Below are 13,475 nucleotides of genomic sequence, written 5' to 3'. Positions count from 1 at the left end.
GCATATAAGCAATATCATAGGCAGCACCGCTTTATAATAGCTAGAAAAGCCATTGAAACTTTGAAAGGAGCTAATTAGATTAAAGATTAAAAGTCATAATTGTTTTTTTAGGAGTAAAAGAAAATGGAGGGGAAGTAGTGCTCCTCCAAAGCCCATTTATTTTCCAAACACATCCAATCAAAATTTTGAGACAGTCATTTTGTTCAGCATAGTAAAACAATCCAGTAGCAATATCTTTAGGGATATTGCATATGTCACCCCTACCCCCCCCCACAATTATGCAATTGGTTAAATATGATTTTAAACTAAATGTTGCTTTAAAACTAAATCATAAGGCATATTTTGTATGTTTCCGAATAAGAAACCTCAATAATATATCGAAGAAAACCGTAGGTATTAATTTGAAACTTTCGGGGCTACTACAATTCCTACTTCTGCTCTTACAGTTTAAATAAATAGAAAGAGTGTAAGTGCATCAAAGTTGTTAAAGAATAAAGAAAATTTCTTAGTAATGATATTAATTTTAATTTCTCAGATCAGCTTGAGGAAGCATAAACTTAAGTTAAACAATATTATTTGTGTCAGGATTAAAAATTTTTGAAATAGATTCTCCAAACACAAATAGCAAGCCAAACTATGGATTTTTATAGAAAAAAGAGATATAAAATATTTTTTCCATGAAAAAGACTATGCCAATAAACCCAAAAAGAAATTAGTTTAAAATAAGGTTTACCGCAAAATGTATTTTTCAAAGAAAGGTAAAGAGATCCACTAAGCTAAAAGATAGGAGAAATAAAGTCAAATAACCTTCCAAGCGTAAAAATACCAAATATCAACATGAATAAATAAATTAAACTCAAAACAAACATAAATTACAATAAATAAACCGAGTCAAACTCAAAACAAGAAAAATTGACATGAGTAGTGCTGACAACCTCATATACCTTCTCAAGACCAGAACATAATTTACACTTTACTGAAAACAAAATTCATTCAAAATATTTTCATTTTTCACTTTCATGAATAAAAAGTTACTAAGACTTTAAGGAATAAATATCAGTATATGAATGTCACGTCCATGGTCATTTTTTATTTATGTTTTTATTTGATTAAAACACAAATTATGTTCTGGGCTTGAGAAGACATGTGGGTTGTCAGCCCTACCATGTTGATTTTTGCTCGTTTTGAGTTTCACTCGTTTATTTATTGTAATTGTGCTCTTATTTGTTGTTTTGTTGTTTTATATGTGTCTGATGGTATCAGGTGTGCCTCTTAATCTTTAAAAGTTCTCTCATTGCTAAGGAAATTAGAGTTTATCCTTTGCTCTTTTCTAAGTGATGATGTTAGAAACTTGGCCTACGGCAAAAAAGTCAACTTTTGAACTAAGACAGATAGATTTTATTTTTCGATGGCTGTCGATAGCACTTGATGAGCTGATCAAATTTTTTGTCATCCATTTTTTGGTGGAAAAATTTCTTCATGAGATATCCCAGTTTAAAAATTTATTGGGGTTGACAACTTCAGTAGTAAGGTACACGCTGAAACCAAAAATAGGCCGATACCAATTGTGATACATATAGGGGAGTCTTAAGCAACAGTCAGCTGTTAGCTCATAATCATCTTTGGCAATGAGGGGTGCGCAACTTTTGCTAGTTGGTGTTCCTATTATTTGTTTCAGGTGTATTTGATGGTAAGACCAATTCGGTTCCAGTGGTAAGACATGTAGGGGACTTGTTTATTTTAAGATCCTTACAGATTAACAACTTCAGTGTTTAATCGAAGCGAGGAAATAAAACCAATGTGTTGCTCTCGCAAGACTTTGATGGGCGAAGCCGAACAAACGTTGCCGCAACAACTCGCGTTGCCCATACAACGTAGATGTGGTTTCTGTTCGTTTTTGAGTTTCATTTATTTTTTGATGGTAATTTGTGGCAGTTTTACGCCTGGAAGTTTATTTGACTTTATTTTTGCTCATTTTTGGCTTAGTTGAGCTCTTTACTTTTCTTGAAAAAAATTGCTTTGTAGAAAGAGTTTTTTTTATTAATTCTAATTTAACGGTCCTTGCGTTTCAGGAGTCGTTTTTGAAAAATTGGCACAAAGAGTCAAACTTAACCGTAAGAGCGTAATTTTTGAGGAGGGGCGACTTATTTCATGTAGGTAATAATTTCTGTTCGTTTTAAAATTTCACATTGCTCCTTACTTTTAGATGAAAAAACATGTTTTTAATTTAGTTTCTGATCGCTTTTAAATAATGTCGGGAAATCTGGCTTCCTGTTTACATGGAAAATTCTCTCCCACCCACGGAAAATTCCTCCATGAAAATCCCTCCACGGAAAACCCATCCACCCCGCCGGGGAAATTCCTTCCAGACTATTCCGTTCTAGCTCAAAATTCCACCTGAACAGTTTCTTGCTGACGATTCCAGGAGAATTTTTTTTTCTTAGTTCACTTTGATTTGAAAAAGACTTTAATTCCTGGTTGTTTTTAGAATAATGTCAGGAATCTCCTCATCTGCGGAAAATCTTTCTGGAAAATGTCCCCCCCCCCTAGTAGAAAGTCGCCCCCACAGAAAGTTTCCGATGGAATTCATATACCGTGGAAAAGTCCCCTATTGAGAATTTCTCCCGTACAAAACGCCCTTCCCCTACGGAAAGACGCTTTAGACAATTCCTACCTGGTAAAATTTCTACCGGCCAATTCTCCTTAAAATCTTCATATGTAAAGTTTATTCGGCAAAGATAAAATAAGACAAATAAAAATAATTGCACATAGGAATTCCGGAAAATTCCCCCAGTGTAAATTTTTCCCCGACTAGTTCAAACCCCGGAGCTTCCATTCCCACGGAGATTTCTTCCCGTGAAAAATCTCCATAGTAGAAAATTTACTGTCCACCCCGAAAAGTGTCTGTATACTTGTCAATAGCGAACACTATACGTAAACAATGGACAAACTTCATAACTTACAGACCTATCCCCATGGACTGTGGGGGATCAGTTTTTCCCCAAAGGGATAGTTACAGGACTTTTCAACAGTGTTGAACACATATTATGTTGAACAATGGCTATCTCAATTTTTTTTGAGTTTGAGGAATAAAGAAGGTTGGGAGTGGGCTAGTTATGCCCCAGTAATTTCCGTCACTTAAAAAAGGAACTAAAACTCCTAATTCCCATTCGAATGAGTCCTTTCTCGATATTCTAGAATTATTAGTTCAATGCGATCACCCCTGGGGACAAAAAACAACAAATAAACACGAATCCGTGATCTTTCATCTGGCCAAAACTACAAAATTCCACATTTTTGCAGGATGTGGCGTGAAACTATATATATATATATATATATATATATATATATATATATATATATATATATATATATATATATATATATATATATATATATATATTTGGGTTATTATTAGGATATATATTATAGGATTATAATATATTAGGATTATTGCTTATCAAATATTATTGTACATAAAAATTTGAATCGCTAGTTACAGTGGCATCAATAAACTCTAACGAAAAACACAAAACTGCAATGAGAGGACTAGTGGCAACAATACCTTAATCTGGTGTAGCCCGTTTTTCTGCCTCTGATTGAAGAAGAAGAGTACGAGTAATAAATCACGTAAGAAACTGCTGTATCTGGCTTAGATGTATATGCTGTTACAGAAACTTGTTTTCATTAGATTTACCGTGCATTTTGGTACTATATTCTAAAACTTTTTATTCGGTTTCAAACAGTTCGTGGTAACGAACTGTAGTAAGGAGCGACCCGGCTCAATAGTAACCAAAACTCAAAAAAATTGAATTTTGATAAAAATAGCTACATCAAAAGAATTGAATTTTAATGCTGATTTTAAATATATAAGTTTAATCAAGTTTAGTCATACCCATTAAAAGTTACGAGCCTGAGAAAAATTGCCTTATTTAAGAAAATAGGGGGAAACACCCCTTAAAAGTTGTAGAATCTTAACAAAAATGACACCATCAGATTCAGCGTATCAGAGAACCCTACTGTAGAAGGTTCAAGCTCCTATCTACAAAAATGTGGAATTTCGTATTTTTTGCCAGAAGACAAATCACGGGTGCGTGTTTATTTGTTTGTTTTTGTTTTTTTTCTTTTTTCTTTTTCCTAGGGGTCATCGTATCGACCAAGAGGTCCTAAAATGTCGTAAGAGGGCTCATTCTAACGGAAATAAAAAGTTCTAGTGCCCTTTTTAGGTGACCAAAAAAATTGGAGGGCATCTAGGCCCCCTCCCACGCTCATTTTTTCCCAAAGTCAACGAATTAAAATTTTGAGATTTTTTGCCATTTTTTTTGCCATTTTGTTCAGCATAGTCGAAAATCATAATAACTATGTCTTTGGAGATGACTTACTCCCCCACAATCCCTGGGGGGGGGCTGCAAGTTACAAACTTTGACCAGTGTTTACATGTAGTAATGGTTATTGGGAAGTGTACAGACGTTTTCAGGGGGATTTTATTTTGTTTGGGGGAGGGACTGAGGGGAGGGGGCTATTTTGGAGGATCCTTGCTTGGAGGAATCTGTCATGGGGAAGAAAAATTCAATGAAAAGGGCGCAGGATTTTCCAGCATTACTATAAGAAAACAATGAAAAATAAATATGAAAATGTTTTTTTTCAAATGGAAGGAAGGGGTAGCATTGAAACTTAAAACGAACAGAGATTATTACGCAAATGAGGGGTTCTAAAAATACTTTACTATAAAGATCGTCGTATTTAGGAGGAGATAAATACCTCACTCTTTATGCTAAAGTATTTTTAGTAATTTAAACTATTTATTCTACGGCCTTTCTGATTCAGGGGTCATTCTTAAAGAATTAGGAAAAAACTTACGATTTAGTGTAAAGAGCGAGGTATTAACGAGGGTACAAACCCCCTCGTATACATAATAAAAATATAAGATTATGAAAATTTGTTACGTAAGTTAATTCTTAAGTTACGTATATTTTTTACTAATATAAACATTCGTTAAAAATTAAAAGTTCTAGTTGCATTCTTAAGTAACCGAAAAATTGGAGGGCAACTAGACCTCCTTCTTCACCTTTTATTTCTCAAAATCGTCTGATCGAAACTAAGAGAAAGCAATTTAGCCAAAAAAAGAATTAATAAGCAAATTTCATTTTAATAATTTATGTGAGGAGAGCCAAAACCAAACATGCATTAATTCAAAAACGTTCAGAAATTAAATAAAAAAAACTAATTTTTTTAGCTGAAAGTAAGGAGCGACATTAAAACTTAAAACGAACAAAAATTACTCCGTATATGAAATGGGTTGTCCCCTCTCCAATCCCTCGCTATTTACGCTAAAGTTTGACTCTTTGCCACAATTCTATTTTTTAAAACAATTAAAAGCTTTAGCGTAAAGAGCGAGGGATTGCGGAGGGGACAACCCATTTCATATACGGAGTAATTTTTATTCGTTTTAAGTTTTAATGTCGCTCCTTACTTTCAGCTAAAAAAATCAGTTTTTTTTTTATTTAGTCTAAAACAAAAAAGAGACTCCTAAACTGAGATATACTGAGACAAATTTTATTTTATTTATCTTTTTATTATTATTTTTTGACTGAAACTAGAAGCTCTATTTTATATTCTGTTTTTGCCACAGTATTTTCCGGCTCTTTTCTTTTAACAAATACTTTATCCAAACAAGGACTAACCCTCTTTTCCCGAGATTTCCCTGTTTAAAACTCGTTGATTTGTAGAGTATGGCAACTTTCGTTGATAATGTCAAGCCAATTTTATACTCATCCATGAGTGTTCAAAATCATACATTTTTGAATGTGTTTCTATGCCTTTTTCTTTAGCTGTTCAGAGTAATTTGTGATCTTTTGAAATTTCACATGTTTCATGAATACTGAATATTAATTCTCCCTCCCTTTTTGTCAATCACAGACTCATAAGCAATAAACTAACAAGTTTCTTCATTCCAATGTAATTTTGATTTGTCTCTTAACGACTCACGCAAGCTAAACTAAAACGGTCCTTCATTCCATTATAATTTTGCTTTGTCTTCTAACCACAAATTTCGTTGTACGAAATTTTCGTTTGCAAATCAATTATTTTTGCTGTTTCTCGTTTTATGCCTGTTTCTTTAACTGTTCGTTGCATTTTGTCTTTTTGTCATCATCGTTTTGATTCGCGTAATTATAATAATTGTGTAATTATGATTTTGATTCATAATCATAATCATTGTGTATCTTTTTATTGTGAAACTGTAACTTTAGTTTGAAGTCACAGCATAGCAAATCAGTAATTTCAGCTGAATTAAGAAATTCGGCGGTGAATTGAATTCCTTCTTCCTACATATTCTTTACAGACGCTAAAATAACACGTTCTTTATTTAATTGTAATTTTCAGAAATGCATTAATTACGCAACTGCACAATTATTGTATTATTCATTAGTTTCAAGTCCCATTTTGATTTGCAATTCAATGTGATTTGTTGCTGTTTCTTATTCCATGCCTTTTTCTTTAGCTGTTCAGGGTCATTTGTCATCTTATGTAATTTTTCACATGTCATTCTAAATATTATTCCTACTTCCTATTTATCAAACAGTTCGTGGCAACGAACTCAATAGTAACCGAAACTTTAAAAAATGGAATTTCGATACCAATAGTTACATTACAAAAATTGCGTTTTAATGCTGATTTTAAATATATAACTTTCATCAAGATTAGTCTTACCTATCAAAAGTTACGAGCCTGAGAAAATTTGCTTCATTTTCGTAAATAGGGGGAAACACCCCTTAAAAGTCATACAATCTTAACGAAAATCACACCATCAGATTCAGCGTATCAGAGAACCTTATTGCAGAAGTTTCAAGTTCCTATCTACAAAAATGTGCAAATCGCGGATGCGTGTATATTTGGTTTTTTTTTTTTGTTTTCTTTTGTTTTTTTGGGAGGATCTTTCCATGGAAAAACTTCTCATGGGGGAAGAGAATTTTCTTTCTACTTAAAGTGAGGAGCAGCATTAAAACTTAAAACGAGAAGAAATTATTACACATATGAGGGGTTTACCTCCTCGTAATACCTCGCTCTTTACGCTAAAGTATTTTTAGTAATTTCAACTATTTATTCTATGGCCTTTGTGATTCAAGGGTCATTTTTATGGAATTGGGACAAAATTTAAGCTTTAGTGTAAAGAGCGAAGTATCGACGAGGGTCTAGTTGTTCTAGAAAGTTCTAGTTGGCTTTTAAGTAATCAAAAAATTGGAGGGCAACTAGGCTTCCTCCCTCGCTACATTTTTCTCAAAATCTTCCGATTAAAACTATGAGAAAGCCATTTAGCCAAAAACAAACCCATTAATATGCAAACTTCGTATTAATTATTTATGTGCGGAGAGCCAAGATCAAAACATGCATTAATTAAAAAACGTCCAGAAATTAAATAAAAAAATGTTTTTTTTAAATGAAAGTAAGGAGCGACATTAAAACTTAAAACGAACAGAAATTACTCCGTATATGAAAGGGGCTTTTCCTCTTCAACGCCCCGCTCTTTACGCAAAGTTTTTTACTGTTTTAAGAAGTAGAGTTAAGAGAAAGAGTCAAACTCTAGCGTAAAGAGCGAGGCGCTTAAGAGGAAAAGCCCCTTCCATATACGGAGTAATTTCTGTTCGTTTTAAGTTTTAATGTCGCTCCTTACTTTCATTTAAAGAAAAAACTTTTTTTTTTTTATTTAATCAATCAAAGACTCAGATACACTAAGCTAAGACGTTCATTCCTGTGTAACGTTGAATTGTAATTTTTATTTGTCTTCTAACCGCAAATTTTGTTACTCATTCGCTGAGGTTTGCTCTTTACTTGTTTTCACCTATAGGTTTAGTTATGGAAAAAAAATACAATCATCTAAGGATTTTAAAGAATAAGAATATTAGGCCTATTAAAGGAATCTTGCTCCTTAAAAAAGAGTTCAGTAATTATATAAACGTTACAAATTTACCAAGAGCAAAAGCATATAAATTGTAGTTACAAGATAAAAATGAATTTTTATTTTTGAAGCTGGTGGAAAGGGGATGACCTCGGGTCTTTAGTATATTTTGCTTTTAATGATGATGGTTTCAAATCCATAGCTTTATTTCTGTTTTCAATCTTTAGAAATTAGCATGCTTCTAAATTTGGTAAGCTGTTATAACTCACCGTCACAAAATTTGAACAATGATCAAGCTGAATTTTTAACACGATACTGGATTTCGGCCGTAGTCAATAAATATTTAAAGATTGAAAGTAGCAGTTTGGAACAAAACAATTGAGCAATATAGGGGTAACTTCCAAGTTTTTATTGCCTGTTTCAACACCACTGTGATTTTCCAGCGCACCTTTAGTGCTGGAGCATCTTTAGTGCTTTAGTGCTTAGTGCTGGAAAAGAAATAACAGACGCATCAGGGTTTTAGATATGATTTTGTTTTGTGTATAGCTGTATAATCTGTTTTGTTCATAATATTAAAAAAATCAAAGCAAAAAATTACTACTACAAGTTTTTTCGTATAAGATCATAAAAAAATCAACACGAAAAGCTGCTACTACAAACTTTTGTCGTAGAAAATCATGAGAAAATCAACATAGCGAACGTCAGGTTCGGCTACTTCTAGTCCTTCTGGGTAAGAAGGCATGCAGGATAATAAGGCCATAAATTATTAGCCGTCTTGAAGAGAAAATAGGGACTTTACCGCTGATCTTTTTATTTTACTGTTTTCCATTAATTGGCTTCGTTGGCATGGTCAGTTTCTTCTTTTTTCTCTTTTCTCCTTTTTTTCTTTCGCTATGCAAGTTTTATTTTTTCCTTTTATGCCTTTTTGTCTTTCTTTGTGGAATTATTTCTGTTAAAAAATTTTTTGGCAATGGAATAGATAGCAACATTAATATTTGACTATTATTTGGGACAGCTAAATTGTATCTATAAGAAAATGTATTTACCATTTGCTAGCTTTAAGGTGCATCTCCCATGGCACTCAGCGTGTCCCCAGGTGGCGATAGGGGAACTCCCTACAGATATGTAGGGTACCTCCACAGAGGGCACGGAATAAGGGGAGACCTTGTCCCTTACGTCAATAATAGAGACTGGGGCACCCTCACCCGTGGCTGTAAATATAGGGGGAGGAGTAAGAAGGCCCCCTTCAAATATACTCTCAACATGACCCACCGGTGTGTCCACACTTCCTGTGAGTTACAAACCTTCTCCTAGTTTATAGCTAAAATGCATGGTGGCGCAAAACACCATCGTCAGAAGATCCTCTATAGGAGGACAGCTACGGCAGGGCGTAAGATCCAGATCTATTGACAACGGCCTTTACAAAGTGCTGACTCGATCCTTTCGGGATACCTGCAAGACTGGAGACCTTTCTGTCAACTCTATTTCCACTTGAAGAGTGGCGCCCCTCGAGGAAACTATAGCCTAATGAACAAAACAGCATTCGTACGGGATTCTGATTAATGGATAATTCTCTTGGGCTTAGTCAGATAGGCGTTTTCGGACTGATAAACCTCTTCCTAGCTAATTTATCTACTATGGGCTGCCTCCCCGTAGTAGCATAATATTTGTAGGCATGAATATTTAATGTGTCGGAAGCAATATACTTGAGACTGTCTCGGCAGGAGATCGATTCTTTTTGATAGAAGAGCATTGCCAAGTGCCGAAAACCATGTTGCGAAAAAGATGGACCCAGGACTGCACAAAGCCTCCATTCATACTAGAGGTCCCAGGTACTTCTTGCTGCCCATTTCTAAGCCGGCTTATGTGCTTCGGTGTAGACCTAAGAAGATATGTGATCCCCGTCCTGATCTGGTCTACAGGATTATTGCATTTTCTGAGACTAAAATAATTTCTTTGATATAAGCAATACTAAAATTGGAACTTGGAATGCTACGACGTTAAAGAATGACTACCATATCGACATTTTGACTGACGAATTCAGACCATTCGAACCGGACTTATTAGGAGTTTCAGAAACTTATATCCCAGGGGTAGGAAGCGTGAAATTATGTGATATAATTTTTTTTTACTCAGGCAGGAAGGATAAGGTTCACAGACAGGGAGTAGGGCTAATGATGAATAAAGAAGCTGCTAAGTCTTGTTTGGGCTTGGAAAGTATTAATAATAAAATACTAATTGTTTATTTTATGGCTAAAAAACTCAGGGTATAAGTTATAGTAGTATATGCCCCTGTAGAACCGACTGAGGGAGATACTAGTGACTCAGCAGAATTTTACTTACAGTTAAATGAGCAAATAGACAGGGTCCCAGTTAGAAATATTATGTTGTTACTAGGATATTCTAATGCCACGGTTGGTAGAAATAGGGATTGATGGTATCCTAGCCTAGGCAAATTTAGTGTAGGAAAGAAAACGGTAATATACGTTTTGAGACCATACTGGCTATGCATGACGTATGAAAACAAAGAAAGGGAATAAAAAATGAAAAGAGAAAAAACAAATAGGTGAAAAAACGAGGATTTTATCAGCCAGTAGCTAAATATGAAAAACAAGCAAATATTTCGACAAGGACCTCCGCCAAGTCGTCCTCAGTGCTCAAAGAAAACAAAGAAAAAAAAAACAACAGCAAAATTCATCTCCTCTGCTGTCTTCCTCTCATGTAGTTCACTTATAAAGGTTAGATTTTGCTGTTTTTTTTTTTTTTTCTTTGAGCACTGAGGACGACTTGGCGGAGGTCCTTGTCGAAATATTTGCTTGTTTTTCATATTTAGCTACTGGCTGATAAAATCCTTGTTTTTTCACCTATTTGTTTTTTTCTCTTTTCATTTTTTATTTCCTTTCTTTGTTTTCATACGAAAACGGTAATGGCTACAGACTTTAGTAATTTTGTAGGTATAACAATCTATTTATAACCAATACTGTGCTTCTTGCCCCTTTATATGGATCATTTTGATGGACTTCGTCTTAAGGAGCACAGGAAAGGCAATTGGAGACGACGGAAACAAATGGAGAGGAAAAATGCTCCTGGACTTAGATTATGCTGATGATTTAAGCTTATTAGATGAAAGTGTGAGCAAAATGAATGAATTTTTAGAGGTTTTGCGGATTCATGGTGCTAAGATAGGCTTGAAAATTAATGTTAAGAAGACTCAGTCACTAAGGCTAGGAATAAGTGAAGATGAAAAGGTTACATTGAATTGATCAGGTCAGGTTGATCAGGTTGGGAGCTTCACTTACCTTGGTAGTATTATTAGTAAAGATGGTGGGAGCAGTGAAGATGTTAAAAGCAGAATAGCTAAGGCTCAGGGTATTTTTTCACAGTTAAAAAAAAGGGTGGAAGAATAGAAAGGTAAGTCTGCAAACCAAGATTAGGATATTGGAAGCTACAGTGATGACAGTTTTCAAATTTGGCTCTGAAGCAGGGGTGCTCCGAAAACCAGATGAAAATTTACTAAATGTTTTCCAGAAAAATTGCCTACAGATTGTTCTGGGTACCCGGCTGACCGACCGTATTTCAAACAGTAAGTTGAACGAAAAATGTGGTTCGATCCCGTTTTCTAGGACTATAATGAAAGAAAGGTTGAGATGGTTAGGCCACGTTCTGCGGATGAAGGATGACAGATTGCCGAAGATTGTCCTTTTTGGCTAACCGTCTGGGGCTACAGGAAAAGCAGGTCGTCCCTGTCTGAATTGGGAGGATGTCATAAATAAATTTAAAGTAAATTGGAGCTTCCTGGGAGGGTGTAAAGAGGGAGGCCTTGAATAGATTAGGTTGGAGGAGGAGTCTGCGTAGCTGTGTTGGCCTTAGGCCACTTGGTGCTGCAATAAGTTATTAGTAGTAGTAGTAGTAGTAGTAGTATGGTATACTAGACAAATAATTTAAGGTGATTAACACTATGTACAGGAATAAGCTGATGTGTACGAGTTAGCATCTGGTTTTATATTATATAAGGAGTTCAGCAGGGTTGTGTTGTATCCTTCTGTATATGGATCATTTTAATGGACTTCGTCTTAAGGAACACAGGAAAAGCAATGAGAGAGCACAGAATCAAATGGGGAGGAAAAACTATCCTGGACTTAGGTGATGTTGATGATTTAAGCATCCTAGATGAAAGTGTGAGCAAAATGAAAAAGGTTTTAGTGGTTTTTCGAGTTGGGGGTGGTAGAATTGGTTCGAAAGTTGATGTTAAGACTAATGTTAGAGGACTAATGTTAGAAGACTAAGTCACTAAGGTTAGGAATAAATGAAGATGAAAAGATGACATTGGGTAACGAAAAGATTGATCAGCTGGGCAGCTTCACTTTCCTTGATAGTATTATTAGTAAAGACACTGGGAGCGGTGAAGATGTTAAAAGTGGAATAGCCAAGGCTCGGTTTTTTTTCCCAGCTAAAAAAAGTTTGGAAGAATAGGAAGATAAGTCTGTAAACCAAGTATGGAAGAATAGGAAGATAAGTCTGCAAACCATGTTCGGAATATTAGAGGCTACAGTGATGACAGAGGTCAAATATGGCTCTGAGGCATGGGTGCTCCAAAAAGCGGATGAGGATTTGCTAGATGTTTTCCAGCGAAATTGCCTACGTATTTTTCTGGGTGTCCGGCTGACTGACCGATGTGATCTTCGCGTCGGTTGTCTTCTAAATGCAAGTTTCGTTTTCCATCAGTTTTATTTGTGATTCAAGGCAATGCTTGCTGCGGCATATTTTCTAACCAAGGACCTATCTGTGCTTTATTTTCGATCATCATTATCGCAGACACTTTTTCCATGCCTTTTTCTTAAATGTTTATTCATCATCTAGTATAATTTCGGTTGACGCCATATCAATTCAATTTGTCTTCTAAGCGCAGATTTTGTAGTTCAACATTTTCGTTTACAGTTTATTATGATTTTTCATGTCACTTTTCCCATGCATTTTTGTTTCAGCTGGTCATAATCATTCATTATCTTTCATAATTTCGCATGCGTCATATACACCAACAGCTTGCTTTTGTTTGTTCCATGCCTTTTGTTTCAGCTGTTCAGAGTCAATTGTGATCTTGTATAATTTCCCATGTTAACTAAGAAATTCTGGCATGAATTCCATTCCTTCTTCCTGTTTATCCTTCAGAAAATCATTAATTTTTATTTTGCTCGGAATCTTTGTGATTTTCGCTTTTTCTTCTCTTCTAACTGTAGATTTTGTTGTCCGTCGTTTTCATTTACAAATAGATGTGGTCCTCGTTGAATTTTTTCTTCGGGCCGAAGATTTTTTGTCTACCATTTTCTTTTGTGATTCCTTGTAATGCTTGTTATTGTGAGTCTTCTAACCACAAATCACTTTGTGCTTTGTTAATTTTTACATAATTTACCTGTTCGGATTCATTAAGTATCATGTATAATTTTGCATAGCGTCATTGTAAGTTTCAAATAAATTGGGATCAAATAACAGTTGTTATACTTTAGGAAAAACATTTTCGTTGCTTGTAACTGGCACATTCTTAGATGTAGCAACATAGAATAAGCTGTATTTTACGCTT

The sequence above is a fragment of the Artemia franciscana genome, chromosome 3 (assembly GCF_032884065.1).
Source record: "Artemia franciscana chromosome 3, ASM3288406v1, whole genome shotgun sequence".
Classification (NCBI taxonomy): Eukaryota; Metazoa; Arthropoda; class Branchiopoda; order Anostraca; family Artemiidae; genus Artemia; species Artemia franciscana.
The sequence above is the reverse complement of the archived record's forward strand: the minus strand, read 5'-3'. Positions refer to the sequence as shown.